At 40.5% G+C, this 27303-nt stretch overlaps 1 long non-coding RNA gene across 2 annotated transcripts in view; it reads right to left on the bottom strand.

Annotated features, from left to right (window-relative positions):
* Positions 1–14038: 14038 nt before the first annotated feature.
* Positions 14039–27303, bottom strand: part of LOC142760970 (uncharacterized) — a 30903-nt gene continuing 17638 nt past the window's right edge. For both annotated transcript variants that reach the window (XR_012883469.1, XR_012883468.1), the window contains exons 3-4: positions 15612–15702; positions 14039–14356 (exon numbers count right to left, since the gene is read on the bottom strand). This is a non-coding gene — a long non-coding RNA (uncharacterized LOC142760970). The remainder of the gene's footprint in view (positions 14357–15611; positions 15703–27303) is intronic.

The following is a 27303-nucleotide window of genomic DNA, read 5'->3' on the forward strand; positions in this document are numbered from 1 at the left end:
CCACTGGGAGCAAACTGCTTTTAAGCCACCTGAAGAAAGAGGCGTTGTAGTATTCAATGAATTCTTTGACAGCTGCTCCTGCCTGTCCACACACACAGTAGCTGAATCACTGCTCCAGGTCAAACAGTGCATGGAGTGAGGACAGACAGCAGTGGATGTCACATGAATTAATCATCCATGACGTGACGGACACATTCTACAGATACTGTATATAAAATGTCTATATATAAGGGACTTAAAAATGTAGTAAAACTTCAAATTTTAGGGATTTTCAGCGACGGGAGCAACTGTACAGTTAGTAACTCACTAGCAGTTTATCCACTTAACAGTCACATAATTTTTAGTAAAGGGGTCCAAAACTGTCACCTTCATATTATTTTCAATGTATAAAGTTGGTTTTACATGGGAAGATAATGCCCGCCGTGTTTAACATCTTTAACGAACGCGATCAACAATACAGCTTATTGAGCGGCACTCGTTTGCTCCTCTCACAAGGAGCAATGATAGTTCAGTATGGGGACAAGCGATCGTTACTACAATCGTTCGTCCCCATGCATTTGCTTTGTAACGTCTATGGCCGCGGCCCGTCGTTCTGTCTTACCCTCAGACGGCCGCGGCAATGGACACGTGAGTTCCCTTCAGCGTCGTCCTCCTCCTGTGAGAAGCCGTCACTCACTTCCTGGATCTGAGACTGTCTCCCGCAGGGCGCGCGTGCCCGCGCGTGCACGGCCTTAAAGGGTCAGTACGCACACAATTGCAGGAAATCTATAATCAAGTCCAGAGTGCTGCTGGACTATAAAAAGGGCTCTGCCCTCTTGATCAGGGCCTGAGCATTGTTGTGTACCTAAAATTTGTCTTGCAAATGGTCTCCTAGTGCTTTCCAGTTCCCAGTGTTACCCGTTCCTGCTGCCTGTATCCTGTGCTACCGTACTAGAGTCAAAGTCAAGTTGTGTCTTCCGCTGCATCTACTGCGTCACACCCCGCCGGGTGTCCGTCTACCGCCAGAGCCTTATCTTCAGCCTGAATCACCGCTACTGTCTGCATTGCCTCAGGTACCCTTTCTGGACTATAGACTTTGTACTGTACCTGTTTGGCCAGCTGCTATCCCGCTACTCGGTACGGCCCAGCGGGTCCACACCCCGCGCTGTGACACGCATCATGTCTACAGTAGATCTCCCTGTTTACACAGGAAGATGTGATGCCAACTAGAGACCATTTTTCTTACATCATAAAAGATGCGGTCAGCCGATGAACGAGCGTTTTGTTAGTTCATAGGCTGATCTTTGCCCTGTTCATACAGGGCAATGATAGAAAATAATCACTGCACTATCTTAAGTAGTTACATGATTTAAAGTGATATTTATTGGATACACAATTAAACATGCGGTTTCCAAAAAGTGCAGAGAAATACGTGTAAAGCGACAAATATAAAAATGGATGTTTCAGTCCTAGCACTTATTCTTCATACATATAATCCCCCTCTAGTTTTTACTGTCTCAACCTCCCACCTAGAACTTGGTGGTATCCTGTGATTACCTTATGGACACTCATAACTAGTGCCTTATACATCCTCCCTTTCCTTTCTATGGGTCATCACTTTTAGTAGGATATTGTCCATACCTGTGCATTTTGACCATCACAGCATCTTGTATCTACTACATGTGCCTGGTTTATGCATTTGCGGTTTGCAGATATCTTGGAGCAATCCGCTTCTCTGTCCTATAGAGAAACTATAGATGCCCAAAGCTCCATATATACTTTACAAGTTATCTGGAATATTGATAAATATTTTTATTGCATTTACTACATGTATTGTATGTATCTCTGCTCAATCCTTCCCCCCTCCTCCCCCTTCCTTTTCCCCCCTGCTGGCTCTGGTGCACAGTCAGTGATGTTTTTCTTTTTGCTTCAGCGACTCGGAGAGTAAGGTTTCCACGTATTTTGGAAACCGCATGTTTAATTGTGCATCCAATAAATATCACTTTAATTCATGTAACTACTTAAAAGAGTGCCATGATTATCTTTGATGCGGGAAATCCCTTTCATTAGGCACGTCAAAACTATGTCCTTAGTGCATAGCACATTCTATATACAGGGCAATGAGCAGGAATGAGAGTTTATACCAAATAAACAAAAAAAGTATGTTTCCACATGAATTCGGTGGCATAGGAAGGTACAATAAGTCCGCAAGCATTTTCGTAGTGTGCATGATACTTTAGGCTGTGTTAACATTATGTTTAGTGATATACACTGAACCTGTCCATAGACCCCTATAGAGGTGTATGGAGTGTCCTTTTAGGATCTGCCAGGCAGATATACATAGTATACCTTTATTTTTTACTGTAATAATAATCTTTATTTAAATATCAATAAAAAATGTTGCAGCACTTTACAGTACAAATGTGTCCCTCCTTAACTTCTCTCTGATCCCGACATATCCTGTTGCACTATCTACAGGGGGCACTGTGGCATTATCTACAGAGGGCACTGTGGCAAACATGTACAGTAAAAAAAATAAAAAAACTACTGTATACGTCTGATAGATGCCTCCGTATAAGATTTTTACTAGATGGCCGTGACAGATACCTCTGTCGCCCATGGAATCCCATGTTTAAAAAATGTATACGTTTAATGTATCTATTTTTTTACTGGATGACTGTGACAGATGCCTCTCACAGATGCCATTCATCGGCCATTAGTCACCCATAGACTCCCATGTTAAAAAAAAACCTTACTCTTTTTTGCTGGATGACACGAGATTGTATAAATTGGTATCATGACAAATTGTATAACTTTAATTCAAGAAATGGGTGGACACATCTGTAAAATGACAAATAATAATCAAATAAAATGAACAAACAATGAAATAACAAGAGAGAAGTCCCAGCCCATGAAAACTTTCCGTTCCACGCAGTATACTTTTTTTTCAAACATATGCAGCCTATGGATGACATATGCAACTGTATGGCATGCAGTTGGATACATTGAGGGGTTTACATTGAACGCAGATATGGGGAGACTTTCAACCTTAAACATGATGTGAACACAGCCTTGCACTGCCGAATTATGGCTCTCTGCAAGCTCAGAGTTGTACGGAGCTATAATAAAAAAAAATTAAAAAAAGTCTATAAGGTTGTACCACCGATCCGCTGCTCAGGATCCCCACCTCTTTGAGCCAGAATGAAGAGAGCTGCTCTGTAATGCTTCATCCCAGCCGACAAAATCCCCAAGACATATGTTTGCCCCCCCAAAAACTTAAATCGCTCTATCTCAGAGACAGCATATCTATAAGGCTACGACCCCTATAGCTACATCACTGTAAAGACTTATATACACTGTCTCAGCAGGCAGCATCACACATTAGATTAGATACAGCAGCTCAGCAGACAGTATCACACGATAGGCTTAGATATAGCGGCTTCGCAGACAGTCTCACATGATGGGCTTAGATAAATTGTTCAGCAGACAGTGTCACACATGATAGATTTAGATACAGGGCCCTAGCCGTCAGTATCACACATGATAGGCTTAGATACATTTAAAAACACAGAAAAGGCCATACTCACAAATTAGGCAGGTAAAACCCCGTTCCAAACAGGACGCGACCAGGTCAGAGAATGCTACTGAAAGAAAGTGCTCAGATGTGTTAAATAATGATAGCTACTCCCACTAACCTTCAGGGGAGGGGTGTGTGGGACATAGAAGTAAATGTGTAATGAAAAAAATATACTGTGTATAGTATATAGGTGAAATATTGGGGACATTACTAGGTGTGGTGTATAGGGGTCAGGGCTGTGAGTGATACGAAGACGTGAGTGCAGTGTGTAAAACATGGAGGGATATTGTTCGGATAGTGCGGCACAGCATTTATCGCCGAATAGCAACCTATTTAGAACGCCCATACTATAAGATAGAGCGGGCTGCCCTGCTTGCAATGCCAAACACCTGCACACCATGCTCTCCCAGCACCATAAGACCTGCCCGCGTCCTGAAATAAAAAGTATACAGTGTAAGTAACCATGAAAAAACATGTGGTATTGGTTGTCGTTTTGGCCAAAAGAACGCAAGCTCGGCTAATAAGGCTTAGATACATGGCCCCATCAGACAGTATCACACATCATAGGCTTAGATACAGGGTCCCAGCAATCAATATCCTTGTAGTTCCACACACAGTTCCCTTTTTAGCTTGTGCCACACCCCCTCCCCTTGTAAATAGTGCCATACAACCCCTTGTAGATAGTTTTACACAACTCCCTGTAGATAGTGCCTCCCAAACACGAAAAGCAAACTTGTACTCATCTAGCCCCATTCCTATGATGAATTGAGCTGCACAGCAGGCCTCCTAAGCCACGTTAAACATGCAGCCTTTCATAGGCCAGCGCGATGCAGTAACATAATCGCGCCAGTCTGTGCAGGGCTCCTGTCCCAGCGTCTTCTAGGCTGCAGGCCTAACGCGGCCTGCAGCCTAGTGAATGGTGGAGCAGGGAGCTAATAGCGACACCTGCCCTGACAAACCTGGCCTGTGCATAAAGTATTGCTACAAAGCGCACCACACATCTATGGATTGTGATTTTTTTATTTTATTTACTTACCCCATTATTATACCACCTTATTATGCCCTGATGTACTCAACACAGCTTACATATGGCCCCACTTTATCAATTGAAATATCAGTAAACCCCCAAACAAAAAATGTTTTGCAAATTTTGTTGAAAATTAGAAAAACTGCTAATAAACTTATAAAACTTATACAGAAGACACATGGTGAACCTTATTTATTTACTAATTTGTGTGGTATCATTATCCATTTTATAAATAGACCATTTCAAAATAAAGAACATTTTCTTTAGGCCCCATGCACACCACCATAAAAACGCCCGTAATTAGGGGCTGTAATTTCGGCACGTAATTACAGGCCCATAGACTTCTATTGGCCAAGGGTACCTTCCCGTTTGCGTACGGGAAGGTGCCCGGGCCGTTGAAAAATATAGAACCTGTCCTACTTCAGGCCGTAGTCTATGAGGCTCCCGTAATTAATTTTGAATAAAGAGAAGCAGAGAAAATGGAGTCTGAGCGTTCATGTGACCCTTTTAAGGGGTTTGGACATGATTGTGATATCATTTCCCACCCCCCTTTTTTACGGGTCTGTAAATACGGGTGGAATACGGTTGACAACGGAAAAAATAAACATTGACTAAAAGTTACCACTAACATAAAGTATGTGTCACGAAAAAACATTCTCAGAATCACTTGGATAAGTACAAGCATTAAAAAGTTAATACTTCATAAAGTGACACATGTCAGATTTTAAAAATGGGGCACTGTCTTTAAGACCATAAACTGACTGCTGCGTCAAGGGGTTACATTTTCTATTTCTTAAACAGAATAAAGTATAATACCAGTAATATAGCCGGTATATATTACATGCTGACAACAGATGCACCACTCTTACATTGTGATACTCTGGAGGCTTGTGCGTTACTAATTCATTATGCCAAGTTGTTTAAGGCTTATGGTTTGTGCGTCTCCAATGGGAATTGATGCTTCTATTATATTATATGTGTTTTATAATTTTTGTCTTTTATTTATTGCCTTATATATGTAGTATGGTGTCCAATCTAAAGCTGGCTTCAGACAGGACACTTCTGTATTGTTTTTAAGTTGCATTATTTTACACATAAAAGACCAGAGCAAAGGATTTCTTACATCGGATTCACGGTATGGGGCATTGCATTGTACATTTTTGAGTGTCTGAGTATATTGTGATTTTTCTAGCGCAGCATGCTTCGTACCTGATGTTGTTTGGGAATTCTTTTTCTCCATAGGAAAAAAGCTAATTGCAACTGCATGTGTATTTTTTTTTTTACATAAGTTACTTTCAGTTTTTTTCATTTCTGTAAGATAATTCTCAAGTGCATTCAACATCCAGCCTGAGAATCTGGTTATATGTAATAATTTTTGTTTTGGTCTGAAATCAATAATCAATGTGTGTATAGAAAGGCAAATTACTGTTTGCATCTATGGTACTGTATTACATAGCTATTCTCTTGCCATTATATGGCGTCCGAAGTTCATACTACCATTTTTTTCTCTCTGATATATACACAATCCAGCTTAAAAAATAACTCAGTATGCCTTGTATATCAGAGACATATGGAGGTACAGTATGGCCCATTAGACTCCGTACAACCGAAGTGTAGCTGGGTAAGGGCTGTTTGGGCTTCTGCCCAGGATGTGAGGTGCTCTGGGGAGTGCCAACAAGCCACACAATCAATCATGTTGAAATTAAACATAACTGGTCCTCTTTCCCCCAACATCTGCTGATAGGGGAAAGCTGCGAGACCCTCATACAGATTTGTTAGTCGGCCAAACCTAGCGGGTTCCATGAACATTTATCTATTGTGTATAGCCAACTTAGGAATAACTGTTACCGCTATCATCACAGCATCTAAATAGCAAATGTACAGAAGACCCTGATATATGGAATCGTATTGTTTTATTCTCTTGTAACAACTGTTTCCATCCTAACAGAATATATATGCTATGAATTCAGCCATACATGTAGTTTTGGCCGACCACGGCTGAAATATTTTAACCCGGTTTGTCACATTTTTGGCAGACAGAAGTCTACCGTTAGGTATCGTGTTATTTTTTCAAAAATAGTCGGCCAAAATGACAGTATGGGCAGCTTTATGCATACACTCTGACACCAAAGTCATAATGTGAAAATCCATTCTAAGCTTAAAACTTCCATACAAAGTTAGGTTGCATCTTTTTGTGAATGGCAGTCTGAATATGACCTGCTTACTAAAGGCGAATTATTACTATAAAATGAAAATAATCCTTGTCACATGATAAGGTTATTTTGGAAGCAGTGGACAGGACACTTCCCCTGCTTACACTTCTGAATAACATTCTAGCTGTCATAGCAGAAATACTCCGGATCCTGGTTTGAACAGCCTGTCATAGGAACCAGGAAAAGTACAGTTTGGAATATCCTAGGGAGACAGTTGCTAGACTCGATGTCAGATATTCGATCTGGGATGAGATTACAGGGTAAGGCAGAGCCGGCTCCTGTGGAATAGCTTTTTAATGGGAAACCCATAAATACCAAGAGTCCCCACAGCAGCCTGTAAAGTAAATGCCACACACAAGGGCACGTTTCATTGCTTTGCAAACGACAGCATAAAGCGTACTTATCACACCTATGTTAGAGCTCCATGTTCTACGTAAAGACCACACTCCCTAAAATAAAAAATCACCTTCAAATATAATTTCTTGAGTTATTATGTTCTGCCAAAATATTATATTCAGACATTTCATAGGGTATGTGCACGAGACCTATTTTCAGACGTAATTCAGCCATTTTACGCCTCGAGTTATGCCTGAAAAGACGGCTCCATTACGTCTGCAAACATCTGCCCATTGCTTGCAATGAGTTTTACGATGTTCTGTTCAGACGAGGTGTAATTTTACGCGTCGATGTCAAAAGACGGCGCGTAAAAAGACGCCCGCGTCAAAGAAGTGCATGTCACTTCTTTGGCCGTTTTTGGAGCCGTTTTTCATTGACTCCATTGAAAAACAGCTCAAATTACGTCCGTAATGGACGCCGCGAAAAACGCGAGTACTGCAAAAATTTCTGAAATTCAGGAGCTGTTTTCGCCTGAAAACAGCTCCATAATTTCAGCTATAATTTGTTAAGACGTGTGAACATACTGCATACAAGAGCTGCATACTTATCCTGTGTTTTTATCCACAGCTCGTGGCTGAGATTTGCAGAAATCTCATTCACTTTGCTAATGTAAATACTGCGGAACTTCCGCAAACAATTCCGTTGTCGAAATTCCGCAGTGTTTGCGCTGTGTGGGAACCCAGCCTAGAGCTCTCACAGGGGCTACACCCAGCTTTTTCAATATCCAGCATGTAAAATCTGCCGCTTTTCAGGATTCCGATTCTTTCCCAAGCCTGAAATGGCTGATAACAGAGAGCAACAGATCGCCTTCAACCGCACATCAAATGAACAAAAGCTGAACTATGGGTTTAGTGTCCCTTTAACACCTGTGCTAGTGACAGATTGGGTTGTGGTGTAGAAAGACAGGCCAGCGCAGAGCTATAAAGAGAATTTCTACCTATCCAGCTGCTACTAAAAGGGGAGCTTGCGGTGGGTTTGTTAAGCAGTGCAATGTGCTGGTTATCTGTGTTGGTGGCCGTCCTGTCTGCTGACTGAGTGGGAGGATCACACTGGGAAACTAATAAGGACACAGCTCATTCTACCCTCTTCCACTCTTTGGGATTCTGAATCCAGTTAAGTTCAGCACTTGCAGCTTTGTGTCATTTTGTCTGTGGGATTTACTGAAACATATGAAAGGTAAGAGAATCATATTAGCAGGCTGGAATGTTGCTCTTTATCATGTGCCTCCTCTGTAAAGTTTATCCAGATCATTGCTGTGATACATTATCATGTAGTAGTGTGCAATCCAGAATAGCTGTGATGGGATAACAGGTTTGCATGTGCTATGTGTAAGTGACAGTCATTAATGCCAGCCTGAAGTTTGCCTGTTCTGCAATTAGAGGCCCAGAGTCAGGATTTTTATTGGTGATCAGGCTGGAGAGAAGAAGAAGAAGTGTAGAGTAATTCATTTGGCACAGAAAAATTATTGGTGGTGCCTGTAAGACACATAAAGTGTTAACACAGAGCAGTGGTACAATAGGCAGATACAAACCCTGCTGTCATCTTATCTATTGATCTTGATGTGTCTGAGCTCTCAAGTTCACATCAGATGTACTTGGGCACAGCAATGATTAGTGGCAGGTCTGGGATAGGAAGCGCACTGCGTGACATGTCATCTGATTATTCTAGTAGCACTAAATAAATCCCCAAATAACTGGATTACATGTAACAGGAATCTGTCACACATCATTACTTGCAACTTTCTCCAACTGTTGGCCAAATCTGTTTTGAAAATTGCAGGAAATTATATGTTAAATCATAACGCTTTTAATTCATGTAGTAAATGCATTATCTAATAGTATAAACTGTGTGTATGTCATGATGTAGCAGAGCTTAGTTTGTTGGGCACTGTGATAACTTTTTGGAGCAGATTAAGGCTGGGTTCACACACCCTATTTACGGACGTAATTCGGGCGTTTTAACCACGAATTACGTCCGAAAATACGGCTCCAAAGCGCCGACAAACATCTGCCCATTCATTTGAATGGGCTTTACGATGTTCTGTGCCGACGGTCATTTTTTTTACGCGCCGCTGTCAAAAGACGGCGCGTAAAAAAGACGCCCGCGTCAAAGAAGTGCATGTCACTTCTTGGGACGTAATTGGAGCCATTTTACATTGACTCCGTAATGGACGCAGCGAAAAACGCCTACAACATGCCATTACGTCTGAAATTCCGGAGTTGTATTCTCCTGAAAACAGCTCCGTAATTTCAGCCGTAATCGACGCTGCCGTGTGATCATACCCTTACTAGTTTTTTTTATGATCGTTAAAACTATGTCAAGGTGGGGTTAATTTGGTGTGAGTTATTATTTGATGTATGGCAGTATATTACTTTGGCATATCTGAACCTGCGCCTCTCTGAACCAAAAGGGCACAAGATGACCAGTCGCAGTTTAGATCAACTAAGTGCTAGTATCTTTTGCGCAACATTTTTGCAACAAAAACTCAAATACATATAAAGCCAAATCCAAACCACGTCCATACTGGAAAAAACATGACGTAAAATGTCAAGAAAGTCAATCTTTCTGGCGCAAACAAATACTAAATATGATGCAAAGGGCGAGTGCCAGAAAAAAAAAGGCACAAACATACACTGAACCAACGTATGAGTTAAGATTATTTTGTTGGTTTAACTGAAAATCCTATCAAAAAACATAAATAACTGTGTAATGTATTGGCATATTGTGTCTAATTACAAACTCACCTCTGCTACATCTGTACCGAAGTAGAAGAGCTTTGTCATGTAAATGCCTCTTTTGTGCATCATGATATCATATGAGATTTACATGTCGTCCAATGAAAAATGACAAATTAAATTCATTATAAAATCACAATGAGTTAATAACTTTTCTGTCATTGTCAAGTTCAGCTCTGCTACGTCTGACAATCCCAGCCCTGTTATACTACTTGTGGCAATATTAATCATAATTCATATTTAGACACATAAAACCCATAGAATTTTCAAGGATTACAAGTGATGCTAATGGTTTTTCTGCTTCTTTGATCTTGTCCCAAGAGAAAATCCAGTTGATCATTTCCTCCCAATGGGTTCCTCCTCAATGTCACATTTTCCGAATGTTTGGCTATTTTCCCATCCTCTTCACGTGCTAATCACTATTTATTGATGTGCAGCAACAGCCAACACATTGGCCTTTCTGCAAGGATTTAACTCTACGCTTATGTCGTAGACCGACAACTGTACAGAACTTTTATGATGACAGAACAGGCGATGCTGTCGATTTTCAATTAACAACCTAAGGGCAATGTGACATATATAGTGTAATGCTGAAAAGGTTAATGAGGCTGGCAGAGAGCAGGGTGATGAGCAGTGCGAGGCTCCGAGACACAGCTAATCGGAGCATTATGTGATGGCACAGGATCCGGAACAGCCAGGCACATGTAGCCATTCCATCTGATACTACTAAAAGTTCCTGACTCATAGCCAAAGGGTCCAGCAAATAGAAGCCACACAGCCCGTGCTGAACTGGGACATGAAGCCACACACACAATGCTGCCCTGGGAAAAACAAACCGCTTTATTTAATAAATACAGTCAGCTCTAATGATATTCACTCACTCTGAAATACTGCAATGTTTTCACCAAAGTTAAAAGATCCAAGTTTTGTAAACACATGTTTTGGTTGTTAAAGCCGAAGTAAATGGCAGTCCCATAAACGAAGCTATGTTAGACAGGTGTCATTTTATTACAGGAGTCCTTTTTGGTTAAAGGGGTTTATTCCGGGTGGTCTGCAGAGTATGTGTGTTAGATAGATAGATTCTATCTATCTATCTATCTATCTATCTATCTATCTATCTATCTATCTATCTATCTATCTATCTATCTATCTATCTATCTATCTATCTATCTATCTATCTTTCTATCTATCTGTGAATTAAGTAGACTATAGGACCTGGACTGTTACCCAAACATGGGCTGCCCTGCCGCGCCGTAACTATTGTTAACACTGCCTTTTTGTGCAAGCATTAACAATTGGGTGTTACGATTCCCCTTGTCAAAGGGCTGTGTTCTTACATACTGACAGTATCACACTGTGCAGGGACATATCCTCCTGACAAGTGGAATGGTAACACCAATTTGTCTATCAGTCCTGGACTGCACAAAGACTTTTTGTGAAATACAAGGATTTCCTATAATAAACATGTCAGGAGAGGTGACAGATTCTCTATAAATCCAGTGACTCACAGGTGACGACTTATCAGTTTCCAGTAGTGTTATTTTCTTCTCCATCCGGTCCAGACTTCATGACTACTTCTCCCGGCCATGACCCATTTCTGCAGAATTTGCCACTAAGAAGTCTTTGGCTCCTCACTTTTCCAACATTTCCACACCTATAAACGAAGATAAAATTATCATCTTGCCACACACTGTGCCCCTAAATCTAATAGCACCATACACTGTGCCCCTGAATATAATAGTAGCATACACTGCGCCCCTGAATAAAATAGTACCAAACACTGTGCCCCTGAATATAATTGTGTCAAACACTGTAAAGTAAAGCACCACATACACACAGCCCCCTGTAGATAGCATCACACACACAGCCCCTGTAGAAAGCATCACACACACCCCCTATACATAGTGCTAGCCCCCTGTAGATAGCGCCACACCCCCTGTAGATAGCATCACACACACACACACTCCCTGTAGATAGCGCTACACACAGCCCCTGTAGATAGTGCCACATACATCCCCCTATAGACATATCACACACAGCCCTACCTATAGATCGTGCCACACAGCCCCCTGCAGAGAGTGCCACACACACACCCCTCTGTGGATAGCGCCACACACAGCCCCCTCGTAGATATCATCACACACAGCCCCCCTTTAGATAGCGCCACACAGCCCCCTGTAGATAGTGCCACATACATCCCCCTATAGACATATCACACACAGCCCTACCTATAGATCGCGCCACACAGCCCCCTGCAGAGAGTGCCACACACACACCCCTCTGTGGATAGCACCACACACAGCCCCCCGTAGATATCATCATGCTCAGCCCCCCTTTAGATAGCGCCACACAGCCCCCTGTAGATAGTGCCACACAGACCCCTGTAAATAGCACCACACAGCCCCCTGTAGATAGTGCCACCAGCTCTCCCCTTGTATATAGTGCCACTTAGCCCCCCTTGCATATAGTGCCACACAGCCCCCCTTGTATATAGTGCCACACAGCCACCCCTCTTGTAAATAGTGCCACACAGGCCCCCTTGTATATAGTGCCACACAACCCTCCCTTGTATATAGTGCCAAACAGCTCCCCCTCCCCTTGTCTATATTGCCACACATACCCCCCCCCCCTTGTATATAGTGCTACACAGCAATCCTCCCCGGTATATTTCCACATAGCACCCCCCAAAAAAAATATTGTACTTACCTTGCCCCATTCCCGCAATGGACGGAGCGTAGCACATCCTCAGGGCGGGCCACTTGCGCAGATCGGCGTGATGCAGTGACGTCATCATGTCAGCCTGCGCAGGGAGTATTCCCAGTGCCTTATAGGCTGCAGGCCGCTATAGTATTGATTTGTATCTGCGTCCTGAGGACACAGATACAAGTGAATGTGGCCCCTTCCGGTGCTTGCGATGCTACCGGGCATGAGGGGGCCTACTGGGAGCCTTCTATTGGGCTACTGAAGATAACGCTCAGCAGCCCCTTTGAAATGAATGGAGCGGTGGCCGAGCATGCGCACTACCGCTCCATTCATATGGGGCTCTCATGAACAGCATGGTAAGCCAGTTCTCGTAATCGGCGGGGGTCTCTGCGGTCCGAACCCCATCGGTTAGATATCTAGCACCTGTCCTGTGGGTAGGAGAATAATAATGATTATTGTTAAACCCCTTTAATTGGAACCTTTGGATCAAGTTTCCTGCATTTTGCACCCAGCATTTGCACAGTGCTGTTTTTTATTCTAGGTTATTTGTTCACACATAAATATGTAAGTAAGTAACTTTGTAAATACATTACTTATCTTATACTGATGCTAAATTACAGCCTCATTATAAGCTCAGAGCTGCTTTCATTCTGCAGGTTTCAGAGCTGAAGTCTTTCAAGATTGTTTTCAGAATCAATATCTGCGAACATCTTGGATTCTGTTATTTGCATTCTGGGAAGTCAAGGCTATATACATTATATATCTGGTATTCTACAGCAAACTAATTTGTGTACAAATTAGTTCTTATAGATTACATTGTGGGAGCTCGGCAAAGTTGTCGGAAATGTATCTGTCGACAAACTGTTGACTGGTTCTAGTAGCAACCAGCAGGCTTTTAAATGTGGTTCTGGGCTATATTTACTGTATTTACAAAGATGCTAAATGTTTAATGTAAATAATATCTATATTTAAAAACTAGTGCAAACATAAAGCTTTTTTTAACAGATGTTTACAATTCATTAGCTGGTTCAGATAGACATGTTTTCCTTAAATTAAATTGAACAACTTTCTTTGGGTAGATTTTCCCTCAATGGAAATCATACAAGTATAGTGGGGTTTTTATTTTGTATGGATGTATCATAAGTTGTACATTAGCTCCTGGGACTTGTAGTGAATCACTCTTTCGTGTATATATACATTTTCTATGCAATGTGTGATTTATTTCTTGCTGGGAATCAAATGAGTGTGGTGTTCTAATCACTAATAGTAAGTCAAGAATGTCTGTCCCCTGTGACTACTACTCTCCAGTTCCAGAAATATTAATGCACATAATGGTGAATGTTATCACATGTTTATACACCATACATTTATAAGATGCAAAATTGAGGTTTAATCCATATTTGACAAGTGCTCTTACATTATATTTGGCATCTTCATTTTGTAAAGAAAAAAATAAAAATAACATAGTAAAATAGTTTGTAAGACTTAAAAAAGACATAAGTCCATTTCCGTTCAGCCAATTATCCTGCAATGTTGATCCAGGCAAAAACCCTCATGAGGCAAAAGCTTATTTAAGAAAGGCTTCCAGGCTCCTTTTGAACTGTTTCAGTGAATTCACCTTAACTTTCTCTAGCAGAGAGTTCCATAGTCTCTCTCCTCTTACAGTAAAGAATCTCCTTCTTTGTTACTGTAGAAACTTTCTTTCCTCTGGACATAGAGGATGCCCCTATATATAAATAAATCATTAAAAAGATCTCTGTATCATCCTTTGATATATTAATACATAGTTGTTAGATCACCCCTCAGATGTTTTTTTTTCTAAACTAATTAACCCTAATTTTGATAATCTCTCTGGGTACTGTATTCCATTCATTCTATTTATTACTTTATTTGCTCACCTTTGAACCTGCTCAAGCACTACTATATGTTTCTAGTGTACTGGTGCCCAATTGTACACAATATTCCATCTGCGGTCTGACTAGTGATTTATAAAGTGGTAGAACTATGTTCTCTTCATCTATGCCCCTTTTGATGCACCCCATGATCTTATTTGCCTTGGCAACAGCTGCCTGACACTGGTTGCTATAGTTAAGTTCACTGTCAACTAAAATTCCTAAGTCATTTTTCATGTCCGTTTTTCCCTGATTTTCCCATTATGTAAGTAATCATGGCATGTATTTACCCTTCCCATGTGCATAACCATACATTTATCAGTGTTAATGACCGGACAACTGATGACCTATCTACAGGATAGGTCATCAGTTTATGATCGGTGGGGGTCGGACACCTGGACCCTGCACCCATCTGCTGCTCCGGCTGCCTCCAGGCACCGGACGTCCGTGCATGAAGCAGATGGCTCCGGTCTTGGAATAGCGGAATGACTGCAGTACTGCAGCTGTGCTCCTATTCAAGTGAATAGGAGCAGAGTTGCAGTTCTGCAGAACGGCCGCTATGCATTGTTTGGAGTCATCTGCCTCCAGCTTCAACTACTGCATACCCTGCATAACATCCGGTGCCCAGAGGCAGCCGTGGTAGCTGATCGGTGCGGGTCTGGGTGTCAAACCCGCACCGATCATATGTTGAAGACCTATCCTTTGGATAGGTCATCAGCTGTCCGGCCGTGGACAACCCCTTTAAACCTCTTTTGCCACTTCTCTGACCAAGCCCCCAACTTATCCAAATCCATTTACAACAGCATACTTTCATCCTTTATGTAAATTGCTTCAGACAGTTTAGTATAATCTGCAAAAATTTTAATTTTACTGTCCGATCCCTCTACAAGGTCATGAATGAGAATAGGGCCAAATAAAGACCCCAGTGGTATACCACTCGTAAACAAAAGGGGTCTATTGCTAACTAAATCAATGCAGGGTTAATCTCAAGTATGTACATTTAAAACTACATCAATGGCAGCAGCCAGTAAAATCTTGATGATTGCAAGTAGTAAATGATTCTGTTCTATATCTTTTATGTATATTTACCTGATCATATGTCAAATGCTTTAATTTCACGTTTTCAAGTTTATCACTTTAAAAATTGTTTATGGCATCTGCTGCATTCACTAAAGATGATCTGGAAATTAAAAAGTTAAAAAAGAAACTATAAAAGAAGAATATTGCAGAATGCTATTAAATGTTCAAGTAAATCAGAGTTTCAGCATTGTCCCAATAGTCAGTGACTGTGTGACATTCGACAAAACTTAGAGTGCGACAGATGTCCTTTAAAAGTTAAGGAGGAAGCAAGTGACTTTTTTTTATTGACAGGAGCATAGGGTACAAACCCCTACAGAAAATAAGCAGGAATAGGAACAATCTTAGAAATTGCTCGTGAACTGTCAGGAATGCCAGCCGGTTCATCTGATCACAGGAAAGGAAACTTAGGCACAGGCAGATCAGCACTTCAGGGACCTGCTCAAGGAAAACAGCTGCCACTAATCTACAAGTGCCTCTAAAACCTCTCATCCTACAGTAGTTTTGTATAATTAGTAGCTTATATAATTTTACTCCAAAGAACGAGCTGGTGGAAATATTTGCATTGCATCGGACCAGTTTATAATGTGCGGATCTTCTCAATACTACATAGTAAAACTGTGTTCAACTCTATGGAAAGTAAGATATTTAATGTTCTCTGTTTAGAGCAGATAGTAAACCTGATACTTGTATTTGAGAATGTTGAGCTGAAGTGAAAATGTACATACCACTATTAGTCACTGAACACCACCAAATGAGAATGGGCCATACCGTTGATGGCTAATTTTATTTATTAACTGATAATATTTGCTACATTAACTGGTAAACATTAGCAGAGATGTCTATGGAAAGCAATGACCGCATGATTGTGAATAAAGCTATTAGGTGCCATTAGATCATGGGGTACAACGAAGGGGCAAAGCTGCACCCTTAATGTTGGCAATGTGACTGTCATGATTATATGCATTGGCAGCTTTTCAGAAATAGAATGCATTCACTCACTGCTGATAAAGCTGGGTACGATCCTATAATGAGGCAGCTGTCTCGGGCAGGCAGATTTGAAGAATGGCAAAGTTTCAAGTGTGCAATTTCAACACCTTACATTTCCTTTATGGCACTGCTGGAACTAGCAGTTTTCCTATTGATAACACTTTGTCACTGGTATAGAGGGGAACTGACAACTGTTCCCAGATAATCTCCTATTTTCCCCCATTTACTGTAAATTTCCTTCTTTGCTTAATCTTGCAAAGGCTGTTAAACATTATAGTTAATTTGTAAAGTTAACTTAAATGGGACTTTCTGGATTGCTTTGGTATAGGTAAATGAATCAGGGATTTATTGTGATTATCATGTTTGGAGTCAGAAAGGAATTATTTTAACTTACACTATTATTATTTATTTTAAAGTGCCATTATTTCCAGGGTGCTGTACATATAAAAAAGCATTTATGTACATGAGACAATAAAAACAAGTACAATAAACATGAACTTAATGAATGACAGACTTACAATCTACAAGGGAAGGAGATAGTAGGTTAGAGTAGAAGCTGTTCATCCGGTTGAGTAGTGGTTATTATTGCAGGTTGTAAGCTGTTCTGAAGAGCTAGGTTTGTAGGTTGCTTTTTAAAGGTTTGGATGGTGGAAGAGAGTCTGAGGCTGGGTTAGAGAGTTCCAGAGTATGGGAGATGCACGGGATACATCTTGCAGATGTTGATGCGAGGAGCAGATAAAAGGAGAGTAAAGTAGAAGGTCTTGTGAGGACCGGAGATTACGGGCAGCTCTCCCCATTCTGTTCTATGGGAGTTATGGAAACAACAAGACGAACAAGCGCTGCTCGGCTGTTTCTGTAACCCCCATAGAACATAACAGAGAGCGCGCACAGTCCCTTCTCCACTTAGTCCCATATGGAATTGGCAGCCAGCGTCTACCTAACAAGGCGAAACAGGGTCAGGGACATTTATGGTCAGACATTTATGGCATATTCTGTGGCTATGCCATAAATGCCTAAATTAAAAATAACACTTTAATCCATCTTTTAATCTAGACTATTCCAGTACAGTTGCAATGTTTATCTTTTTTCTTATATTACGAGATTATTTTTCCTGTCATCTTTACTTTCGTTGCAGTGCTTTTATCTTTCTGAAAAAAGTTCTACCTATTACAAGGCAATTTTGTTAAATATACATATATACAGTAATCTCTGAAACAGTCTCATGGGAGGGAGTATAACGAAACATGGGTTTTATTAGTGATTTAAGTAGAAACAATAATAGAATATATATAGTTGATGATAGCCTGTAGTTGTCCTCCTGGAGCTTGTGCTGTCAGTTCTGTGTATTTTATGCTGTATTTTATATATTTATATGATTTTATTTGCTATGATTTTTGAAGGACATATTTCATGATAGTGGTTTTGAACCTAATATAATATGACATTGGTTCCTAGGGGCCAGCAGTAGTTGAGGCTATTACAAAAGAAGGCCAAATTAGGTAAAGAGTAGTACATTGTATTACATGTAATATCACAGGGGATTTCAGTAGGAAAGAAGTTCATGCATTGCAGCCGCTTTATGATCCATAATTTGTCATGTCAGTCCAATGGTTAATAGATTATATTAAAAATGCCTCTTTAACCTCCTTTCACTTCTACTTGTCATAGAAGGTATAGGGAAAAGATTTCTAAATAAATATATTTTTGAAAGCGTTCAAGTTTCTTGTGCTTCCTATCTTTCATACGTCTCTTGTTGAAGAATGTGACAATGTGGCAGCTGTGAAAATCCGTTAGATATGTAAATATGTTTTCAATTACCTAATTGTTTTAGTCAATTTGTGCTACGTTGTTACCCTAATAATTAAAGCAGAACGATAACAATTTTGTGTCTATGTTATAAGGATGATATTTAGAATATATATATATTTTTACATTTGTGTCCAAGGTATTATGCATTTATTTCAAAGGATTGACATAACCAAACAGTGTAATTGTATCTCTCATTGAATGCCATGTAATTCACAAGAATGGAGTCAAGCTGCGATTATTTTATGCCCTCTGACAACTTGGGCCCATACAAAAACACAGCAGTTGTAAAGATTTCTCCTATGTCAGGCACAATTTCATTGCATGGTACATCTAAAGCTTCAAGGAACAAATAAACCTCGGAATTTCACAAAATAAAAAGCAGAAACTGAAAATGACAGAGAAAGGGTAATTGGATAGAAGTGGCTGTGTGAGCCTTTTATTTCTTTAAATATAGATTTCTCATACATATAATAAAGTAATGTAAAAGTCTCTTGAACTTTTCATTATTACTCAAGCTTTTCTTCCCTCTAAATAAGTAACAAGAAAGGCCTACCTTTTTAGTGCTGCCATGATAGACGTAGTCAATTGAGATGTGCCCGGCTTTTATGTACCATATTTTTCGGACTATAAGACGTAGTTTTTAGCAAGAATAAATTTTGCTAAAAAGTCCCTGCGTCTCCAAACACTGCAGTTGTCAGCTTCTGACACGCTGCTCTAACGGCTAGGAACAGTGATGGTGCTGTTCCTGGCCGTTTAACTAGTTAAATGCCGCGGTCAATAGCGACCGCTGCATTTATAGTGGTTTTCTCATGAAGGACATTTATGACATATCCACAGGATATGTCATAAATGTCAGATAGATGCGGGTCCCACCTCGTTCTATCTTACCCGGCTCCGCTGTCTTCCGTCCACTTCCTGCTTACATGGTCGAGTTACGGAAACAGCATAACTCGCTAAGCTACGCAGTTTCCGTAACTTCCATAGAACTGAATAGTAGTTACGGAAACTGCGTATCATGCTACGCTGCTCTTCTGTAACTGCCATGCACTACTGCTGTTTCCGTAACTCATCCATGTATTGCAGTGTATTGTACCAGCGATCTAATGTTCGCTGATTCAAGTCCCCTAGGGGAACTAATAAAATGTAAATACATTTTCAGGAGTGTAAAAAAAATGTAAAAGTAAAAAAAAATAATAATAAATTCCGCAAGCACAATGTAAAAAGAAAAAAAATTGGTGTCGCTGTATCCGTAAAAGTACAAAACTATTACAATATAGCATTATTTGACTCACACAGTGAACGGTGTAAAAAAAAAAAAAAAAAAACCCCAGAATCGTTGTCTTTTGGTCACCGTTGCGCTAAAAAGAATGAAATAAAAAGTGATAAGAAAATCGTATGTACCAAAAAAATGGTGCTAATAAAAACTACAGCTCGTCCCGCAAAAAATAAGCCCTCACACCGCTCAAACGATGGAAAAATATAAGTTATGGCTCTCAGAATGTGGTGAAACTGAACAAATTATTTTTTTTAACCAATAGTTTCTTCTTTGTAAAAGAAGTAAAATATGAAATTTTTTCCTACTTTCTGTTGTCTAAAACCTGGGTGCGTCTTATAGTCAGGTGCATCTTATAGTCCGAAAAATACGGTGATTTTTTTCATTACAGTGCAAGTGCAAACAGTTTTCCTTGATGTTTCTAAAATATTCTAACATAAAAACATACATTCACACATACAAAAACCACATTGATACAACAATTGCATGTATATACATTGCAAAAAAGTAAAAAATTGCTCCAATGCATCTAATATATAAAAAATTAAATAAAGTAACTTTGCAAATAGCCAAATTAAAAAGATACTTTTTTATGTGTCCTTATGGTTACAGAGTACAAATAAACCCTGTGTAGACATATTCTACGGCCACATGTTCCTCCTTTTCCTCTGACCCTTGTTTTGTAGGTTATCAAGAAGTTGGGGCAGATGGAAGGAAGTAATCTCATTCACATGCTGAGGATAAAAAAAAAATGGCACAACATGACTCTAGACACTAGAGATGGCACAGGCACAAATACAGCACGGGATACAGGATACGGGTAGCAGGGCATGGGAACACAGGGAACCGGATAGGACTAAGGCCTCATTCACACGGCAGGGTTTCCCGGCCTGGTGCCGGCCGTTCATAAATCGGCCGGCACCCGGCTGCATTAGTAATAATAGACCCCTAATGGGGCTATTCACACAACACGATGCTCTGTCTTCGTCCGGGTACCCGGCCGCCCGGCTCCCATAGAAGTCTATGGGGCCGGGTAATACACGGCCATCACCGGGATGTGTCCCGAGTGATGGCCGGGTTTTCCGGCGCTTGCGCTCTATCTCCTCCTCCTCACAGCGCAGAGTGCATGTGAGGAGGAGTAGTTGATGCCATTCTGACGAATGGCATCGCTGTACACTGTGTGGCAGGGCCGGGGTGTACAGCAGGTGGAAGGGAGCGCTGCGCTGGCTCCCTTCCCCTGCTTGTTTTAAAAGCGCCCTGGCCCGGCGACACCTTCGATGGCGCCGCTAGCAGCAGCAGCAGTAGCTGCTGCTGCTGCGGCTGCTACTACTGCAGCGACGCCACTATAGCAGAGCAGGGAGGTATCTCCCCGCTCTGCTATGTGCTAGCCGCACTTTATCTCCTTGAAGGAGCGGAATCCCCGTGTTTTCGGGGATTCCGCTCCTGGACAGAGCGCTTGATGTCTCTGTCCATATCTGGGCAGTGACATCAGGGGAAACTCCTGAAGCGGAATCCCCGAACACATGGGGATTCCCCTTCAGGAGTTGTCGCTCATGTCACTGTCCAGATCTGCCCGGCACGGATGCAAAACTTTATGCAAACCGGCCGGGCAGAATGGCCGATTTTACCGGCCGGCACTCGGGCTCGGGCGCAACCCGTTCGTGTGAATCCCGCCTTAGGGACCATTTGCAAAACTAACAGAGGAATACAAACAACGCTCAGGCAAGGAATGAAAGGGCAGGGCTCCTTATATAGTCCAGGGTGATCTGGGAGTAATTAGTTAATTCTTAACATGTACGTGCGCTGGCCCCTTAAGGCCGGGAATGAGCTCGCGCGCGCACCCTAGTGGTCACTGCAGGAGAGGAAAGCCGCATGTGCTGGAATCTCCGGGGAGGAAGACGTCGGCAGGATGAGAGGGATCTGCGGACTGCGACAGCGGCCGTTACACCACTTAAATTCTGTGCCGCCAGTTCTGTAGTCTGTGACTACCAGTTGCAGGATGCAGAGTAGACATACTGTACATACTGATTTTAGCGCTATAGACAGCGCTTGGCTGTACACTCATGTGCCCATGTATGACTAATCATAACGCTAGCCAAGGTAAAGAAGATGCGGTGACTGTGGCACAGGGAGCGCTTGAACGATTTAATTTAAATAGCATAAACTAGAGTGCATTTTGTTATTTTTTAGACATTTGTGCCAAAATGGTCATTAATCTTAGAGGTCAGAAAACCCTTTAACCCCTTAAAGACCAGGCCAATTTGAGTTTTTAATTTTCATTTTTTCCTCCCCGCAGTCCAAAAGCCATAACTTTTCCATTACTTTTCTTTCCGTTTTTTTGTGGGACAAGTCGTAGTTTTTCATGGCACCATTTATTGTACCACATAAATTGCTGGGAATCTGAAAAAAAACTTATTTGTGGGGTGAAATGGGAAAAAACAATGATTACACCATTTTTTGGGGGGTTTTCCTTTTTTGGCATCCATCAGGCGGTAAACTACATATTTACCTTATTCTAAAGGTTGATACAATTACGGCAATACCTAATTTATATGTTTTGTTTTATGTTTTACCACTTTTAAAAAAATGAAACTATTTGCTAAAAAAAAATGTTTTGTGTCGCCATATTCTTAGAGCCATAACTTTTTTATTTTTCCATCAGTTTAGAGGTGTGAGTGCTTAGATTTTGCATGGCGAGCTGTAGTTTTCACTGATACCATTTTGGGATACATGCGACTTTTTGATAACTTTTTATTCCTTTTTTTGGTGACCAAAAAACAGCATGTTTGCATGTTTTATATATAATTTTTTTTTACGTCGTTTCCCGAGCGGGTAAAATATTGCCATATTGTGATATTTCTGACTTTTACGGACGCGGCGATACCAGTTATGTTAACCTTTATTTTTGTTAACATTGCATTAGGGAAAAAATGGGAAAAGGTTTTTTTTGGAGCTTTTAATATATCTTTTTTTTGGAACATTATAAAAATCTTTATTTAACTGTTTCTTACTTTTTTTTTTATTAGTCCTCCAAGGAGACTTGTATATTGAGATATAATGTATTGCAGTATATCGTGATCCTGACAGTCTCCTTTGAAGCCCTGCCGGAGGGCTTCAAAGGAGTACAAAGATGGCAGACCTGGGAACCTTTATTAGGCCCCCAGGCTGCCATAACAACCATTGTAAATGGCCGATCGTACTGTGTGGGGGTGCGCCCCCTGATTCTAACAATTTAAATGCCGCGGTCGCAATTGACCGTGGTATTTAAGGTGTTAAATGGGCGGAATCAAAGTGATGTTTGATTCCGCCCATTGCAGTGAGGTTTCGACTGTATAATACAGCCATGACCCGCTGTGTTATACATCACCCGCTCCATACTTCCCTTTAACGGCTGACACGTACCGGTATGTGACATGTTGTTAAGGGGTTAAAGGCAATGTACACCTTCAAAAGGGATTTTATATATATATATATATATATATATATATATATATATATATATATATATATATATATACACACACACACACATATACACACTAGTCCTTCTCAATGAATCAGAATATCATCAAAAAGTTAATTTATTTCAGTAATTCAATTCAAAAAGTGAATCTCATATGGGAATAAAAGTGGTTGATCCAGCGCTGTTGTGGTGTTTAAAAATTGAATCATGTTCCTATATTTATTGAGTATCAAAAACTTAAAATTTAACATATGAACAGACATGGCAATAAGGCAGTTTCCAGTAGGTATTTAAAGCCAAAGCCAGTGGCACTGCTGAGGTGTCATGGAACCTTTCATAGCGGCCTTCAGCTCGTCTGCATTGTTGGGTCTGGTGTGTTTCATCTTCCTCTTGACAATATACCATAGATTCTCTATGGGGTTTAGGTCGGGTGAGTTTGCTGGCCAAACAAGCACAGTGATACTGTGGTTATTAAACCAGGTATCGGTACTTTTGGCAGTGTGGGGGGGGGGGGGCAAGTCCTGCAGGAAAATGAGATCAGCATCTCCATAAAGCTTGTCAGCAGAGGGAAGCATGAAGTGCTGGAAAATTTCCTGGTAGACGGCTGCGTTGACTCTGGACTTGATATAACACAGTGGACCAACACTGTGGCTCAGTGCTCCAAAGTCCTGTTTTCAGATTAAAGTAAATTTTGCATTTCATTTGGAAATAAATGTCCAAGTGTCTGGAGGAAGTGGAGAGGCATCAATCCAAGTTACTTGGGGTTTAGTGTGAAGTTTCCACAGTCAGTGATGGTTTGGGGAGCCATGTCATCTGCTGGTGTTGGTCCACTGTGTTATATCAAGTACAGAGTCAACTCGCCTGACCTAAACCCCATAGTGAATCTATAGGGTATTGTCAAGAGGAAGATGAGACACCAGACCCAGCAATGCAGACGAGCTGAAGGCTGCTATCAAAGCATACTGAGCTTCCATAACACCTCAGCAGTTCCACAGGCTGATCGCCTCCATGCCACGCCGCATTGATGCAGAAACTCATGTAAAAGGAGCCCCAACCAAGTATTGAGTGCATATACTGGACATAGTTTTCAGTAGGCCAACATTTCGGTATTAAAAACGCATTTTGAAATTGGACTTATTTCATATTCTAATTTTCTGATAGACTTAATTTTGGGTTTTCATTAACTGTTAGCCATAATCATCAACATTAAAAGAAAAACAATGCTGGAAATAGATCACTCTGTGCGTAATGAATCTACATAATATAGTTTCACTTTTTAAGTTTAATTACTGAAATAAATTAACTTTTTGATGATATTCTTAGTCATTGAGAAGGACAATTTATATAAAAATGTGTGTTTGGTGCAACTTTCAAATTGTTTATTTATTAAAAAAATGTTTTACTTTTTGAGATACATGCTCTGTATCCTGTATACCAGCTATATAGTTCTCTAAGACCTGAATTCATCAGGTCTGCGGGACTGACGGGTTCAGTGAACGTCTAAGACACACAGGATCCACCTGTAATCTATTATATCTAAGTTATGAACGTAGATGTAATTGTTAACAGCTCGATCCTGCTTGTCAGAGACTCGCAGGACCCGGTTTCACTGAATCCATCAGTCCCGCGGACCTGACGTGTACAGGATTCAGCGAACTATACAGCTGCTCGGTTTACAGTAAACAGAGCAGCTGTTTCTCAAAAAGTTAAAATAATTTTTAATAAAAACTAATTTAAAAGTCGCACCAAACACACTGACTGACATATATATCACTCTCAATGGTTTACTTAGCCTTAAAAAAATAAAACAAAGATTAACCTCCCTTCCATATTGTACCTGATCTAATTTTCGCCATTTTTTTTTTATAATTGATAGCGTTTACAATGATTTGGATTTGAACTGCCCCCTATTCGGTTACCTTAAGTGTTTACTATATGAATGGCGGTATATTGGGATATTTTGATTCTTCTCATAAACATTAGATACGGTGGCTGCTAGAATTTCCTGTGATGTCTCATATTGGGAATAAACTGATTGTTATCACCAAAGTAAGCACCACCAGAGGTGTCTAGCAACTGCTTATATCCCATTGCACCACTGCATGATCATGGACGTTCAGCCAGAACAAACATACATGTTATTGTTGAAGCAGCCATTTTTGTGAAACCATTTTACATCAACGACTAACTTTAGGATATGAAAAAGCACTCAAAATAAATTAGGTTTTAGAGAAGAGAATACTTTCACCAGCATATTTGTATGCTCTGGAATAAATATTTTAGCATTTTTATATCTACAATTTATTTTACATTTTGTTTTTGGAGTAATGTGTCTGCTTCTCACACTTTAGTTAACACTTCTTGGTTAAAAAACTATGCTATAAATCGTCTTCTAGAATGCTTAATATTATACAAATTCTTATAAAGTTTAAATCTTTTTATGTTATCTTTTGTGTCTATACCTGATCAGTTATTTAATAGGATTCCTGTGCTGCTTTTTTACGATAATATTTCTATTTAGCTACAGTGTATGTAACAATCAGATAAATGTAATATCACAGTTATAAAATAAAAGGATTTTACTTTTTCTTGAAACCATTACTCTTTCTGACAAGCAATACATAGAAATGTGGATCACAAATCCAGCCCTGTAAACGAGTCAATTTGTGTATATGATAATTACTAAATTTAATCTGGTGTTTACACAATAAAATATGAAAATTCTGATAAAATAAAACACAGGAAATCCTATTATTTTCAAGTGTATACCTTTTGCAGGGCCAATTCTAGCTTTTCTGCTGGCTGAGGCGAAAATTGAAATGGCTCCCATTAGATCTTGATTGACATCCCCCTGGTTGTTCTACAGTACATCACCTCCAACACTTGCGGATGCGCCGTTGACTTGTACTCGCCTGGCATGCGCGGTGCAGCCGGGCAGAATTCACCTCGCTGCGCGGTGTGTGCCCAAATAGTACAAGGCAATGGCGCATCCGAGAAAGTTGGAGTGGACTGGTAGTAATGTATAACAGCTAGAGGGATGTCAATCAAGCATGGAAAGGTGGGTTTGGAGACAGGCCTATGTGACTCTTCAGGATAGCAGCACCGCCCAATGACCCTTTGATGAGTAATTAGCATATAGTGTGCGCCATTTTAAAAGTTGTTTTTATAGATTTTGCTGCATCTGAAAAAAATATACAGGGGGATGTTTGGAAATATTGTCAGGTCATGTATTACGGCATGTTGGCGGTTCAAGGGTTAAAACTACCTGACAGGTTCCCATTAAATATACAATTAATTGAAAACAATACTATCTGCCCTGAATTTTTTTATTATAAATATATTCTATATAATTACAGCGTCAGACCCAAGCCCTGACATATACGGCACCAAAACCAAGCTCAGTACATATATACAGTACTAAAACCATGCTCAGTACATATATACAACACCACAACGAAACTCAGTACTCAGTACATATATACAGCCCCAGAACCAAGCTCAGTACATATATACAACACCAGAACCAAGCTCAGTACATATATACAGCCCCAGAACCAAGCTCAGTACATATATACAGCACCAGAACAAAGCTCAATACATAAATACAGACACTAATATGCCTGAGGCACAATGAAACCCTAGTTCCCAACTACTTCAATAATGAAAAAAATTTAATATAACTTTTAATACTGTAAATTTAAAATGTCCAAGGAAACATACATCATATAAGGTAAATACAAATTAGCCAAGATAGGCTAGCACAACGTATCAGGTCAGAGTACGTTGCTGTAACATATCAATGGATATTTTTGGTGACTGAGTGTAACTGCTTTGGTCAGCAGCTGCAGACTGCTGAACGATCCGCTGATTTAGCGATTGGATTGCAGTGAAAGTGCTAGCCTAACATTGATATTAAAAACACGATTGCCCCCCCCCCATCAATGTTAGGCTAGCACTTTCACTGCAAGCCAATCGCTAAATCGGCGGATAGTTCAGAAGTCTGCAGCTGCTGACTGAAGCAGTTACACTCAGTCACCACAAATATCCATTTATATGTTACAGCCACGTACTCTGACCTGATACGTTGTGCTAGCCTATCTTGGCTACTTTTTATTTACCTTATGTTGTACGTCTTTCCTTGGACATTTTAAATTTACAGTATTAAAAGT

The sequence above is a fragment of the Rhinoderma darwinii genome, chromosome 4, assembly GCF_050947455.1.
Source record: "Rhinoderma darwinii isolate aRhiDar2 chromosome 4, aRhiDar2.hap1, whole genome shotgun sequence".
NCBI lineage: Eukaryota > Metazoa > Chordata > Amphibia > Anura > Rhinodermatidae > Rhinoderma > Rhinoderma darwinii.